The 16,887-nt window shown below is 40.4% G+C and overlaps 1 protein-coding gene and 1 long non-coding RNA gene across 2 annotated transcripts in view; one reads left to right on the forward strand and one right to left on the reverse strand.

Moving 5' to 3' along the window:
• Nucleotides 1–16,887, forward strand: part of LOC115746805 — a 959,385-nt gene that overhangs the window by 465,051 nt on the left and 477,447 nt on the right. The gene's annotated exons all lie outside the window — the stretch shown is intronic.
• On the reverse strand, nt 1,497–2,083 carry LOC115746832. The gene is made up of 2 exons (XR_004016081.1): nt 1,908–2,083; nt 1,497–1,801 (listed from the first exon to the last, which is right to left on the reverse strand). It is a non-coding gene; the product is annotated as an uncharacterized LOC115746832 (long non-coding RNA).

Below are 16,887 nucleotides of genomic sequence, written 5' to 3' on the forward strand. Positions count from 1 at the left end.
AAAATAAGTAAATCAAAATGAAGTGGGCAAACCTGTCGTGAGAGATTCTTACCATCCATATTTGTGCAATTTGTAGTTCATATACATTGATTGCCGTTCATATCAAATAATGGACATGAGAGGATGTGAGAATACATGAATTACAACTGCGATTCACCAAACAATGAATATGATATAGTAAAATTCATGAATTTCATAACCTGTCATATAAAATTTGGACGATCAAATGCAGTCTAAAAAGTTTGTCATTCGTGAAAAAATAGCTTTTAAAATATGAATATTAGAAATTGTATCCACTTTTATCTCACCTCCTACATGAGATATTTTTATCCGGATAAATCCTCTTATATTTGATTTTATCTTATCTTGGGCAAGAACCAAACAGAACATGAGATAAATTTTATCATGCCTGAATGTTATCCTAATTACTACTAGTAACCTCAGTAATTTGCAACAGATCAAATCATGAAAATTTAAGGTTGAAACAGAGCGAGACTCGAGAGAATACAGAGCTGAAGAACAAGTTATGTAATTCCGGGACAAGGAAAGGATCTCTTCTTAGGTTCAAACGCCAAGAATCCAATGAAAATTGGAGGTTGTTCCCAAGGTGGGGATTGGATCGGGTCACTGAACAAAAGTTATAGTTTTCTTCAAATACCAATATGTAATTACAAAAAAAAAAAAAAAACTTTATATGAACTACTATGCAGATATTATTTTGAGGGGCTCCCACATTTCGATGATCCAAATAAAACGCGTACATTTTACAAGTAGGTCAAACAATAATTATACAATGGAAGAGAGAATTGTGTAATCTTTTATAGAATTCGATATGTATCGTGAATTTTATGATATCACTATCAAAGGTAGCATATATTTGATCAAGAATTTTATGAGATGACTAGCAAATGTATCATATATCAATCAAGACATGCACAATCAAAGAAGTTATACACACATTCTTGAAAGATACATAAAACCAACATAAAAAATTCTAATTATCTCTAATAGAAGAAAATATTCTAGAGAATTATTCTAATTATCTCTAATAAAATATATGCCAATATATTTTAAAATGATCATGACGTCCATCTTGATTCTTGATCTGACTATATTTAATATTTGGTCATATACTTGACAATCGTGATCTAGATGCCAAGAAAGCCCCACATGGTGCATAGTCTATCGCATGACGTACTATTGTTAGTCCTTCTCCAGTGGAAAACGGAAATCTTTGGAGTCTCGTGATGAGAAGAGATGTAGGGTGCTATCACTTTTCAAATCGAGATCTCGTCTCGACAAGATAAAAGGTGCGGCACCAGCTATGTGTAATAAACTCAAATATGGTTGTCGCGTTTTATTAACCATAATTTTTTACCGCGATAGATGTGCCTTATTATAGGTAATTATCGTCTCTAGGAATGACAAAAATTCCAAATTGCAATCAAGCGTCTTCACAGAGTAATCATATAGATATTGAATGTGAAATCAAGAGATAGGAACAAAGATCAGAAACTGATTATTACTCGATCAAGTCCAGAATTCAAACGGTGAGACATATGATTTGCCTTATTACGGGAGCAAAGTAGATCGCGACCCGCGCGCTCATGCACTCAACAGTGATGGTAGCATAAGCAGATTATCTGGGGGCTGAAGTAGTCTTGCTGGCAGTTCGCTTGGCAGAAGAAGCCGCCGTGGTTGCTCTTACATTGCGCCACACAGGCCTGGTGGGTACACTTCTAGAATTTTATGACCTCGGTGCACAACCGCTCTGGCTCTGCATGGGGACACACGGACATGGCTGCAATTTGTCCATCGTCCAAGAAACGTCAGATAACAAAGCAGTGTACAGTCACTACACGTCTTGCAAAGAAAGATCCGCCGTAGAAAATAACTCAAATGTAAACCTGAAAAAATGAGGGCCGCGATGAAGAACTGCGCGAACGAAAGCTTGGCCATCTTAGCAAAGTAAGTGTAACGGGGAGAAGACGATGCAGTGTCTGGATGTGATCTGATCCTGGCGGGTGGCTTGTACGAGGCAACATGAAAAAGGAAAGTGACTGTGAATCCAGAGATTCAGGGAAAGTTCATAAAATCGTTTTGGAAGCTTTTTCTTAGTAGGATATTGTTCCACCAAGGAAGTAAATCAGCAAGCCATCAATTTGTCCCCATATGATGGTGCTAAATAAGGACTTCCAGCGCATCGAGAAACGGGCGAGGGCTTAGGGGCTGGTGGCCGGCAAGCCCTCGCTCAGGGGCCGGTGACCGGCAGACCTGCTGGCCCAAACAATAAAAAAGGACAAAAAAAATTAGTAATAATTAAAAAATAAAAATATATATTATTAAAGTATTGTCACGTAAATGCCATGTCAACGCCGACAGGGCAAATTGATTGAATTTGCACAATTGTAAAAGGTTTAGGATTTAATCAGTAAAAAAAAAGTTTAACACTAAATTGACACAATTACAATAGGTTTAGGACTTTTCTGGTAATTTTTCCCAATTTCCAGCTGAATGTTTACGTCAAATTTCTTTCCATCAATGAAACAGGGAATGAAAACCAATCTCGTGATAAGAATTTAATGGATTGAATATGTGATGTCACTTGGATGCAGGCGAGTGAAATGAACACAAATTACTAACTTAATGTCATTTCCATTATATAATCTGTAAAAAAAAAAATGAGGACATAAATGGGAAGAAAAGAAAATTTGTTTGGTCCGTACTCGGACAAACTTGTAGGGAATTAAAGCACACATGGGGTTTGTTACATCCAAGCCCTTTTTAATCCTTTCTATTTCTTCATTTTCTTTTCCCTCCATCTCATTCCCTCGACCAAACAAAAATGACTTCAAACATATGATTAGTTTTTGATCGGCTAAAGTACACTACAAGTGCCAAAATTTATGTACGGCGCGCTTTAGTGTCAAAACTTTCAAAATAATCATTTAGGTGCCAAATTTTTTTAAAATGCTCACTTCAAGTGCCAATTCCAATTTTTGAGCTAGTGTGGCTCGTCGAAAATCTGTTGTGGCCTATTTTTTTTATTAATATTTGAGCTGACGTCGCTCACCGGAGTTGGCACCGAAGTGAACATTTTTAAAACATTTGGCATTTAAGTGATCGTTTTGAAAGTTTTGGCACTAAAGTAAGCGATGTACATAAGTTTTGGCACTTATAATGTACTTAAGCCGTTTTTGGTCACTTGTAATTTCCGGTATCTCAAATAGCATTGAAATGCCATCGATTTTCTTTTTTCTTTTTTAGCATTGCCATCGGGTGATATATTGTGTCGAGCTTCATGCGCTAGATTAAATTCACCTCTTCAATCTGGTTGAAGGCAAGTCGTCTACATCAGCATTATGGATTTCCAAGGAATTATTGCTTCGTGATTTGACCCAAAGTTTTGTTTCGGTTATATTTTATGATTTTTGTTTTTTGGTTAACGACATGACTACCCGAGAGTAAAAAGAACCGACAACAATAACGAATGAATTTGCCACGATGATCAAATTTACCTTGAGATTTCATGTATGATCACAACATATTAGTGATGGCAACTTTAGACCTTCAATGATTGCATTATTAGTGATCTATTGATGGAATTGCTTTATCAAAAATAAGGATTGGAATCTAGGGTTATCTATATAAGTTCCCTCTTGGAAGAAAACCATTGTTCTACACAAAAAGGCCAAGTAGTCCACGCCTCTGGTAACCTAGTAATATCTCTCTCTCTTCCCCCTCCTTTGTTTGTGGTTGCATGGCCGCGACCTCACGAAAAATGAGGTTGCAATCAGTGAGGCCTCGATCTACCACCACCACCAACCCCCACCCACCCCCCAATATTCACAATGAGGATAGAGGAAGGTCGCGGTCATGACCCGACTCCCCATGTCTTTGTTGCTTGGCCTTGGCGGCACCGGATCCGGCCTCACGAGCCCAGTTGACTTGCAATGCATATAATGAGAGAGAGAGAGAGAGAGGGTCCGATAATGTCGAGGGGTGGTGAAGGCATGGTGTTGGCCAGGGGTCGAGGACGGCCGGTGATTATGCATATTGAACAGATACATATACGGGCAAAATAGGATGGAAGAAAAAGGACAAAAGAAACAAAGTGTATAGTCGATCTAAGCAGTCTAATTTGCTTGATAATGATATTTTCAAATTTTGAGGGGGTAACTTTACCAAATTATGAAGAAAATTGACCACTTAAGTATATTACAAGTGTCAAAACTTATGTACGGCGCTAAATTGGTATCAAAACTTTCAAAATAATCACTTAAGTGCCAAATTTTTGAAAAGTGCTTACTTCACTGCCAACCCCGAAGAGCCACGTCATCTCAAATATTAATAAAAAAAATAGAGGACTATATTTATCGGAAAGATCTCTATGCGCTACTTAATCATTTAGAATGGGTGCGAATAGACAGATTTTTTTTTTTTTGTTGGCAAATCAAAACTTGCTATGCATACTAACTTCGGTGAGCCAATGTAACTCCTAGTTGACTGGTTACTTTGCTCGATTAAATACTAGTTTTTTGCATGAAATATCTTCGATTTAGTTGACTACACCAATAGATACATTCAATCATGCTTCTTGGTCGCGAAGAGCCAACCAGCAGACAGCAAATAAATTCAAAAGCAACGGCTAGAGCTCCACTCAAACTCAACCTTGTCGGACGGGCAATTCCCTGAAGACCCGCTGGCCAATGAGAAGTAAAGATTTATCACTAAGTTCGCCGTGTCAAAACTGTAGTTGCGCTCGACCCAAAAAAAAACAAAAAAAACCGTAGTTGTGAAACAAAGAGCAACAAGAGACCAGTTGCATAATTTTTGCCTACTATTTTGCTTCTTTTCTCTGTTTCCTTCGGCCCCTCCTCGTCCACGATCACCGACACCATCTTATACGGCGAGTCTCCCTCCATAAACAAGACATTGACCTCTTCAAAACCATCGTATGTGTGGCACGGGCGAGCTCTGTCTTTGACAATTTTAGTATTATTTCAATGTAATTCCTATTGTTTCAGTTATTCTTTAATTTCTTTTTCTTTTTAGTGCTCTTTTTCCCTCCGCTGATCATCGCCGGGCCTCATCGATTTGCCGGTGGAGGGTGTCGGGCCTCATATGTTATTTTAATAAATTTTGACCTTGGCTCATTGCTTGACGGACAACTCCAACTCTTCGACCTCGATCCCTACACGTCTCTATAAATGCATCCCTTTTTCTATAGAGCCTCTCCACCCCACAATAAATAAAGCCGAACAAAAAATCTCTTCATCTCCCAAATTGTCTCAACATCAGATACCAAATGCAGCCTCTCCTATTGCTCGTTCTTCTCGTAATACAAGCTGGGATTAGTTGCCATGCCTGGAACTATCACCTGTGCGCCCCTTCAGCATGCGGCGAGGTTCGTAACATAAGTTATCCCTTTCGATTTAAGGACAATCCAAAAGGTTGCGGCGATTCGAGATTCGACCTAGCGTGCGAAGATAACCGCACGGTACTATATCGGCACGAGAGCCGATATCACGTGAAAAGGTTATACCCAACCGTCAATTATGAGGGCGTCATCGGTGGCGACGTGGAAGTGGTCTATGTCGGGCTGCAAAAGAGCAACTGTTCCTCCCTTTCTCTCCACCCGTCAATTCACAATTGGAATGGCGAAGGAGATGACATCAAGTACTGGCCTAGTGGATCCCAGGTGACCATTATGTATTGCTCAAAGCAAGTGAAATCTCCTTTGTATATCGCCACCGAACCATGTGTTTTCTGTAAATGGGTATTACTCATACGCCGTCACCCAAGCAAGGGCTTCGGATAATGAGCATTTTTTCACCATAACCGTGCCAGCAATGGCAGCGTACTATTTTTGGGATACAACATCAGTATCGTACCTGGAGAGTCATACGGTTTCCTACAAGGAAATCCACGACGCGATGGCCGACGGGTTTCATCTCCCCTACTATGTGCCGCCGCAGAAGAAAACATTTCGCTTTTTCAACTGGTAACTTTTCTTTTATTATCTCTTGCTTTCTGTAGACTGTACTTCCTGGGGTACGGCGCTAAATGCTGCATTGAATGCCATTCCCGATCCCTGCTTTGTCTTCGGTATGGATGATTCCTTTTTTCACATCTACAAAACACTCGTGCACCATATGTGAAGGAAGCACTCTTTGAATGTGCTTCATAACAAATGAAAAATGACTATGCTTTACACTAATCTTAAGGCAATTTTCTACACAGCTCACTTCTTGGCAGCAAAGTTCATATTGGGAGCTCCATGTGTGTTGATATTTCTAATCTACAAGAGGATGAGGAGGCACCAAGCAATGGATGCAAACATCGAAGAATTTCTGCAAGCTCACAACAGCTTTTTACCCATAAGGTATTTTTACTCGGATATCAAGAAGATCACAAAAAATTTCAAACACAAGTTGGCTGAAGGGGGATCTAGTTTCATGTACAGAGGAGTACTTAGAAGTGGCAATAAAGTTGCAGTCAAGCTTTTGAACAAACCAAAATCCAACGGTGAAGATTTTGTCAGCAAAGTGCCACAATTGGAAGGATCCACCATGTTAATGTGGTCCAACTTGTTGGCTTTTGCTTCGATTACTCCAAACAAGCTCTTGTGTATGATTTCATGCATAATGGATCTCTGAATAAGCACATTTTGCATAAGAACGGTGATAATTCTCTTGATTATAAAAAGATGTATGGGATCTCTCTTGGCATAGCTAGAGGGATAGAGTATTTGCATCGGGGATGTGACATGCAAATTCTGTACTTTGACATGAAGCCTCACAAGAGACTTCATCCCATTGGTCACAATATAGTAACATTAACCGCAGCAAGAGAAACTTTGGGATATATGGCACCCGAGCTATTCTGTAAGGAAATTGGTGGTGTTTCTTATAAAGCTAATGCTTAGTTTTGGGATGATGTTAATGGAAATGGCAGGTAGAAGGAGGAATTTAAATGCAAATGTGGAGGCTTCAAGTCAAATTTATTTTCCTTTGTGGGTTTATGATCAACTCAGCAAAGAAAATGAGGTTGAAATGGTAAATGCCATAGAAGAGGGGAGTGAGAGACAACGAGGAAGATTATAATTGTTGCTCTTTGGTGCATACAATTGAGCCCTCATGATCGACCATCGATGAGCTGAGTACCTAACATGCTAGAAGGAGAGATCAATAAATTACAACTTCCCCCAAAACCACTTCTACATCCGAGGGCGACTCCAATTGATGATGTTGAGACTGAGCTAAAACTTGAAACATTCTCATCTTGCTCAAGTGCTCCAACAGTTTATAGTAGTTACCGCTACAAAGATAATAATGAGATTGCGGAATCTAGTCTTGTGTGATTGTAGAAATTGAATGCAAATTATATGTAGTAGCTTCGCTTATTGTTGAGGTTATCTATTGATACCGTACTTATGATATACTGGCCTTCAAATGATTTTGGACACAACTTAGGGTATAGTAGTTCATTCTTACAATATTAAAGCTGATTCCTAGATAGAATCAATTTGCCAAAAATGTCAAATTTAGAAACCTACCTTCCTTGTTAATGCGAAAGCAATGTGAAACAATATCCGCATAATTTCCACTGATGGAACCTTTGGTTGGTCCACACAATTTACATTTCTTGACTTGGTGTTAAGTGGTTGACTGTAACATTTCAATGACAGATGACACCCAACTGATCTTTTTGGATCATCATCAGGGAAAGGAACCATCCCTGAAATGCTACCCGTTTACTAGTCAACTAGTGGACAGCAAACTAATCGAAAGCAAATGCTAAAATTCAAGTCGCCCCATAAGAGAAACGGCTGATAACAAGCCAAGATTTATCTATTCACGGATGCCAATCATCCTACGTGGCACGGCTGGTGCTGGCATAAATAATTTTTGATAATATGTTTTTGAATTTTTTATTTCATTTTATTTTTCCTTTTTAGGACTCAATTGGCAAAAATTAAAAAGTTTAGAACTCAACTGGCAAATTAAAAAATTAATGACTGAATTGGCAAACTGTTATAGGTTTAGGACTTTTTGGAAAAAATTTCCGTAAATTAATGATAAAAAGCCATGCAACGATCAATTGTGTGAGTGGTGGCTGCAAATATTATAGCGTCTGCAATTGCAAGAAGTTACAAACACTAGACGCGATCTCTAACCATACCTGAGAACACTGGTGCAACCAACAGAGTAATTATGTGCTCGTGTCGATCCACTGTCCATCTTCGACCGATACGTTGCAGACTTACATTATTTGCATCATTTCAACACTTAACCAAAATCAGCGATCACCTACTATCAATGACTTTGTTGATCGATTTCTCTTAATCCCCGGTAAAGATTCTCATCAATAACTTTTGCCACCCAGTGTCCAACTCTAAACGATAGTAATTTAATCATGCTCAGCTTCCTCCAAGCGTCAAATATGCTAAAGTCGCTGTAATGTTTAAACATTCATATGTGACACTTGATAGTGGGTAGAGGCTCAGGTCAGGAGAGGCAAGAGCCTTCTTATACCTAGGCGGGGCCACATTGTATCGCAAAGGCTTTGGCCCATGTTCCTGGTCCAGATGTTTGTCTGTGTGTGTATCAGAGACAGACACCCATTTGGGCTGCCCTGGTGTTAAGGATCGTCGTTCTTTTTTAAGCAATTGGTATTTCGTTACAAAGCGTACAGAGAGCATCAAACTTTCAGTATGGAATAACGTAGGAATGTCAAAACTGAACTGGAAAACCGAACCAAACTGCTAACTGAACCGAACCGAATCGAAAATTTTGCGCATATTAATTCGGTTCAATTTTTGGCTACGAAGCCCTCAACGACGCTAGATTTGGCGAGGCGAGGGTATGGCGGCCCTTGTCTAGGCTCTCGCCAGCCTCGGTGAGGGACCGCAACCCCTCGTCCATGGGCGACGAGGGCTTAACGACCCTCGCCTAGGGGCTAGCGGTCCCCTACGGCCCTTAGCCATGTGTTGGCGGGGATCGCCAGCCCTCAATTAGTGGCCGGCGATTATGCTGTTTTGAAAAAACAAAAACCAAAAATGAAAAAAAAAAATAGAAAATCAAAAAAGAAAGACTGAAAATCGAACCGAACTAAACTGGATTTTTGGTTTGGCTCATATTCATATCATCACGAGGTTTGGTTTGATTCAAGCTTACACCCTAATGATTCGGTTCTGTTTGGTTTCTTGAAAAGTTGAGTCTAACTGAATCATTGACCCCCCAAAATTACGACGCATATGTACTCTAATAAAGCACCTCAACTAAATTAACTGCTCTATATGGCCGGATCCAAATAATTTATAAATGAAGTTTGGTTAGCCAATAAGCAACATGATCTGAAAATTTCAAATGGTCACGATTAGAAGAACAACCATGAAGTGTTTGGTGAAGACAACAAAGTTTCACTAGCTAAGTGGAATAGTTCTACACTCATATCAGGTTTTCCCCCCTTTTTACGTATAGAAAGGGTGGAAGGACGACTAAGGATTTTTCCATACGTTCTTCTTGGCGGAAAGACATTAGAAGTCTTAAAAGTTATGTACGATACTTACTTTAGTGCTAAAATTTTCATCGTCTTACTTAAGTGCCAAATTGAAAAAAAAAATGATAACTTCAGTGCCTCCAACGAGAAATTCCAGCCAAAATGAATACGTGGCATTTGTAATTAAAAAATTAAGCTAAGTTGGCACATTTTTCTTAAAAGAAAGCAGTCCACGCAGATGTGGAAAATGGCCTCGACGGCGTTCTAGTGTCCACAACAAAAAACGACGTCGTAGCACATAAAGTAAATAGGGCTCCGATCGCACCGCTTTCCCTCTCACCGTTTCTGGCTCGCCGTCGCTCACCTCCAAGGAAGCTGGCACAGGAACAGGTACTGATCTAGAAATTCAGGTCACCGCGATGAAGGCTGATCCAGAACTGACGAGTCGTGGCCGAGGACTACAGGAACGGGAGCGGAGGTGCGGGCATGAAAACCAATGAAGGTGACCTTGGGTTTGCTAGAATTGGAACCCTAATAGGGCTTCGCTTCTTCTAATTTTCCTCTCAGCTTGTGTGTTAGAGATGAAGATCCCCCTATGCTCTCGCTTTCTGCCTTATATTGAGACAACGTGCGCCGCTCTCTGCTCTTGGTCTTCCTTGAATATGGAACTAATATCAGGGCTCTAAGACCGCAGCTCAAGCTCTGATACTCTCCTTCTTCGCTTCGTCGAAACGAAAATTCAACCGCTGCTGAAGCACCTGCCCTTCATTTGCAAGTTTGAGCTGATAATTTTAGGGGCAAAGAGAGGGAAAAGTACACTAAAAGTGCTATAACTTTTGTACGGAGTTCACTTGAGTACTATAACTTTCAAAACGTTCACTTAAGTGCCATAACTTTTAAAAATCGTTCACTTGAGTGCCATGTTGACGTGGCAACCGAAAAAGCCGACGTGGCAACCGGAAAAGTTCTTGTAGACGTCGGAAGGCCGACGTGGCATGCCGAAAAGCCGACGTGGCACGCCGGAAAAGTTACTATAACACTCAAGTGAACGATTTTGCTCCGACGTAACACTCAAGTGAACGATTTTTGAAAATTATGGCACTTAAGTGAACGTTTTGAAAGTTATGGCACTCAAGTGAACGCCGTACATAAGTTATGACACTCAAGTGAACGCCATACATAAGTTATGGTACTTCTAGTGTACTTTTCCCGACAAACCGAACTAGGGCGTGAAGTTGAGATTTCTCTTCCAATTGGGTGATTTAGGGTTCTTAATGGGGGCAAAGGTATTTAACAACGTCTTTTGTGCTTTATATGCTAACTAGACCTGTCGGTGAGCCACATCGGATTTTCAGCCGAACGAATCAGAGTTGGCACTGAAAAAATCCTTTCTCAAAAAATTTGACACTTAGATGATAAAAACAAAAGCTTTTGTACTAAAGTAAGCGTTATACACAACTTTTGATACTTATGATATCCTTTGCCTATTCTTCCTAAAGTGAATATCACTATCAATTTTATGTTTAAAGAAATCACTAATCACATAATTGCGTGATATTTGTCCGAATCAATATTTTAATTGCATATTGTTTTGTTGGAATAGTTCTTGTTGCGAAATATCTTTCACCTAAAGTAGTTCTTCGGCTTTTAAATATGTGGAAAGAGTTTTGTGGGAATTCTGGATAGGAATAATCAAAATGAATATAGAAATCATCGATTTAATTCAAATAAGACTACACAAAAATAAATCAAGCGGGAGTTTGACTCGACGAATCGGAGAGGTTTCAAAAGCATGTCTATTACAAATGGATCAACTTTGATTGAGTTTAACTCAATGATGAAGCTTGAGAATGCCACAATACTATGCCGGAGTGTGAATCGACGACGTAAAACCAAGGATAAAGATACATGCCGACATTTGAGTCAATGATGAGAATCCAAAAATTACAGCTAAGGAAATCTAAAGTGCACTACAAGGCATGTAAAGGTAAGTGAAAGATAAGATGTTTGTTTGGGGGGGGGTCTCCGAAGAGTATGATGTGGCTATTTATAGCCTACAATCTATGATTGTCGACGAAGATTACAAAGAGAAGTTACAAACATAGGTTACAAATGGAAGTTAACAACTGAGGTTATAAACTGTTAAGAGAGGTTTCTTTGACTCAACTACCTTGATAGTTTCTTCAATTCCACTATGTTGACGATTATCGACGATTTCTTTGACTTTACTATTTTGATGGTTGCTTTATTTCACTATGTTGACGGTTACTAAGTAGCTTGATATTAGTTTGAATCCAATTCGTGACGTTTGTATCCGGAATTATCGACTCCACTTTTTTTCTTTTTTCTTTTTTAAGCTGTCAATTCATCAAGTTGCCGATTCTTCAAGTCATCAATAATTTTGTTCATGTGACAAAGCTTTGCTCTTATCGACAAAAGCTATCACATGTTGATAATAACTAAAATTGATCATTTTTTGGCACAGACACATACACTATATCTTGTCTGGTTAGAGAAGCCCAAGGAAACACAGTAATAAGCCGTTGGTGATTCTTCTTTCAGTGGAAGCATATATGCATTTAATTATTGTTGTTTATCCTTGCCGAAGCCTCATGGAACACAAATTGCTTGTAGCAGCATGTGACGCCCGGGAAATTCGAAATTTGTAAATTTGCCCGAATTCAATAAAAAGGAAGAGAATTGAATTTTAGTAGGTGCAAATTTTGGATCGCAAGGACGAAATTGACGAATTTAGACTAATCCCGAAATGTCATTCGATTTCGATTGGGTCTCGAAATCGTGGTCACCGCTACTTAGGATTTTTAATCCTCGCGACTTAGGATTTTTAATCCTCACGCCTAGCCTTTTTCGGACCGAACCTAGCCTGCGAAAATCCAATTTTTATTCACAATCAGTTGAGCCAAAAATCCAATCAATCTCAATTTATCAATTGACCTCTTTGCCCCTAATAATGCACTATAGTCCAAAAATATTTAAACCCTCTCTTGGTGGGCCCCACCTAGTCAAACTTTCAACCACCCATCACCATCATTTCTTTTCCCATCCCCATGCTATCCCTTCACCCTCTCTCTCCCACGTGCATTTCCCTCCCCGCCCTTTTCTCTCTCTCTCTCTCTCTCTCTCTCTCTCCTCTTTCCTCGTGCGCGACAGCCCCCCTTCCCTACTCCTGCTCATCTTCTTCTTCTTTGGTCTTCTTCTTCTTCCTTCTTGGTCGTTCAGCAGTCGACGCCCGACCACCACCTCAGCTTACAATCACCAACCGTCGCGCCGCTGCTCGAGCTCGAGCTCGTCGTCCGTCGTCGCTGTCACCACCGTCCACCCCCCGAGCGGCCGTCGATTCTCTCTCGGTCTTTGCCCCGACCCACCTCTCGGCCTCCCGCGACCCCGACGTCCACACCTTCACCTCCATCTCTGCTCGTGCCCGACGACGACCAACCCAGCCGCGTCACCGCCAGCACCGCTTGTCCTCCTCCAACAGCCGAGCTCAGCCCTGACGTCCCCTGTCTCTCTTCCGCTTGAACTCCAGCCGCCGTGAGCCAACCCCACCCAAGTCTCGCCGGTCACCGTCCAACCTCTGGCCACCTCGGTCTTGCTCCAGACCCGAGCCACCGCAAAGCTGAGTTGCTGTTTCCGTCACGAGCTCGTTGCCAATTTTGGCCGGAATAGTGTTCGATGAACAGTACCGGTGAACAGTGCCGTCTGTGAACAGTGTTCCGGCGTGAACAGTATTTCCCGCGTGAATAGTGATTTTTGGCCCCCGACCTCGAAAATCGTGCCCGACCCGATCTCGACCACCGTTTTTGGTGAGTTGACCCTAATCCTTGATTAGGGCGTTAATTGCGCCTATTATTAGTTAGCTAGTCGGTAGGGAATTTAGGTAAATTTAATTATGGTTGGATTAATTAAAAACCCAGTTTAGGGTAAATGGCCATAATCGATTAAATTAGAATTGTCTGTGGCTAATTGTTGTTAGATGAATTTGAGTGTATATCGTGATTTGATCGTGAGCGAGCGATAGGTTAAGGACGAGCGATCGATTGGCGATTATAAATTGAATTGGCTAATCAATGACTTTGGCACGAAATTGAGCATTTACGTGGCCTAACCAAATTGGTTTATTTGTGTTAAATTGATGACTTTGTTTGGGCGAATCGCCACGTTGAAATGTTGATTTGAGTACCTTGAATGCTTGTTGAGTGAATTGGTGTTTGTTTGGGAGTTAATTGTCCCGTGTGTCCTTGCAATGTCTATTTGGTAGTCTGCATATGCATATGACCGTGTGCAAGATCAAAAACATATTTTAGCATGAAATTGGCTTTGGGCGGAGTCTTTGAGCACGTTTGTGTGAGCATCCGGCCTAAATCAAAGAGAATAAATTGATTGATGTGTCGGGTGTGCTGTATGGTCATATGAAGGAACGATGATGAGTTTTCCTAGCAAGTTCGTCTTGTACACATAGTACACACCGTACCATTTTTATGGAACCACACGACTTGCCAGAAGCACGATAATTCATGCCCCGTATGGTACGTACGGTTTTAAGGGATTATCGGATGCCGGTCGCAGCTTGTGACGAACCGAAGCCCCGTATAGGGATGCCTACTTGCCGTGCCGTGTAGGGTGCACTGGATACACTACTTGTAGTAGCCGTTGCCGAGAGAGAAAAGGAACGTAGCCCGATCCTGCCGGAAGAGTGCGGGATCGCATTAATTGTGAAAGTCGATCACGCCAATCGCGTGGATCCTCATCATTGTGGCGCCAAGGGCGCGAACATCGTTAATAAATGGATTTGTGTGGTGTCCAAGGCATACTTGTGAGTGTGATGTTGTGTTCGGTTGGTTGTCCGATGTGATTGTTTGTTTGAGTCAAGTATTGCATTATGTGTGGCTCAAGGGTGGTAAGTATGCATGTGGATGATTATTACCATGTGATATGATTGTTGGATATATGGTTATATCGTGGTGTTATAATCCTCGTGATTATGGTGTTTTAGGCGAATCGGTGTCCTAACCGAGCTTAGGCTTAATTCACCGAGATTTATATCTCACCCCGTTGTGGGAACCATTTTCGGGTCCCAAGTGATGGAGTTTTATGGATACCAAGGCCAGGTTATAAGGGTAGTCTTTTGGAATAGATGAGAAGTTAATCTTATATGACCTAATAACCTTTTGAGGTCTTAGTGAGCTGCCCCGAAGTATGGGGTTGTATATATTTCTGTAGCTCAATAGGGTTAAGACTCATATGTTGTCTTGTAACTACGTATACTATTTTTTATTATACGCCTTGGTATGTATCTCCTGCTATGCTATCCCTATTTGTTTATATGTTATCCGTGAGTAAACCGTTTCCGTATGCGTATATAGTTGAAAGGTCGATAACACGCCCGGGACGTTATCCTTCGTGACCTCGTGGCAATTTGGTAGGGATGTCGCGGGCTCGAAAGTCGGGGCGTGACACAGCACGTCTTGAATCCGATTAAATCCGGACTAAAAGATCTTATTCGCAAATTTCGGCCCAATTGGCCTTCGGCAGGCGCATATGTGCATATAAAGTTCAACCCATATTACACACATCCAGTCCAGACTGGTCCAAATGATGAGAAATTGCATGGAGCTAGACTTTCCCCCTAGAATTGTTCGATCTTAAAGATTATCTACTTCACCTAAATTTTATTGTAATCAAGAGAATTAATGCATACCCGATTGTTCGTTCATGTGAATGATTGGCTCAGGATCAAATTTGGCCAAGCAAGATCATATTGAAAGAGAGGGTGAAAAGAAAAACAAACAAGCATTGTCACGAATGCCAAAGTCTCAGTCAAGTGAACTTCAGACAAAAGGAAAAGAAAGGGTTGCCTACAAACTTTCTGGTCGATGATCATTTACTATGTACGTGGGCCTCCTTAGGTTAAACTTGAGTTTGGAAACTCGACTGAATTCTTAGTCACACATCGATCCTACGATGGCTTTATGGTAGATGCACCGAACCGGAATCCAGACAGTGACAATCATGCAAAGCAGACCTTACACAACAAATTGAATGTAGTTCACATTATCGCTAGAGTTGACAAGAGCAAAAGAAATACATGATCAGAAAGTTGATGCTTTTTTCTCACACAACCTTGACAAAATCATGTGGCAACTAACTTGAATTTGCGGCAAACTGAATTGCATCACTTCATGGCGCTCAACTTTGGATGCTTAATAAATGTGTGCACAAAATCTTTCATAAGATCAGAGCAAGAGGTCATGAATTTAAATATTTCTAGACCTTTTATTTATCTCCAATATTGAATATTCTCACATTCAATGGTGTTGAGAAAAATCCTTAATTGATTTTAAAATTGACAAAACAATCTATATTATCTATAATCTAAATTAATGTAATAAAATACTCTTTTGACATATCATCCTAATTACATTCATAAGTTTAGGAATGGTTTGGTGGGACTTGATCTTGTAAGTCAAGCTCAAACGCTAACACAAGGCCTCAGACATTGACGCAGGAGCTCGGGCTTTGAGGGAGTACTTCATATATAATATTTTGAATCGAGTTAGTTAACTAATATTGTATTTCCATTTTAGGAGATTTTCAATCATGAAGATTATTGTGACGTGGATTGAGGAAGAAGAGGATTTACTACCTAAAATAAGAATCCTACCTTTGGAAACCCACATCTTGATTGTATGGGCGATCGGATCAACTAGGGATTCTAATATTATTTCGCAACAGGTAAGAAATCATTGTTATACAATCCCGTCCAACGAGTTGATTGAAAAGTGATCCTCTGAAGACCTTGCAACAATTAGTTTGATGGTGAAGGAATAAAAAAGAAAACTTTAAGGCCAAAGAGAGAGGACAAGAATCTAGAACCTAAATTCCAAAGTTCTAGAAAGCTTCACTATTCTCAATTCATTCTTCATCCAATACTTAAGAGGTTCTTGTTCAAAGTGAATGAGTGTTAGACAAGGAAGTCTATTAACTCAAGAATCATTACCAAGTTGTAATCTCCTAGCTATTTACTAGTGAAATCCAGTCGATTAGCTACCAGCGTGAAAAAATGGATGTAGGCTTGAACAAAGCCTAACCACTATAAACTTTGTGTGCATATTCTCTATCTTTTAAACTCTCTCTATATTACTCTTGATAGTTGATTTGTGCACGGGTAGAATCTGATGTCATCTCGGACTTTGAACTTATATCCGAACTTGTTTGTCTAAATCCTACATTATCATAAAATAAAATTCAGAATCCCAAATTCAACCCCCATAGGTGTTAATGCTAGCTTCAACAAGTGGTAGGTCAAACTCCAACCCACGCTTGAGGGGGAGCACTAGAATGCTTAGGGCAGAAGGACACCGC

The sequence above is a fragment of the Rhodamnia argentea genome, chromosome 7, assembly GCF_020921035.1.
Source record: "Rhodamnia argentea isolate NSW1041297 chromosome 7, ASM2092103v1, whole genome shotgun sequence".
NCBI classification, from domain to species: Eukaryota; Viridiplantae; Streptophyta; class Magnoliopsida; order Myrtales; family Myrtaceae; genus Rhodamnia; species Rhodamnia argentea.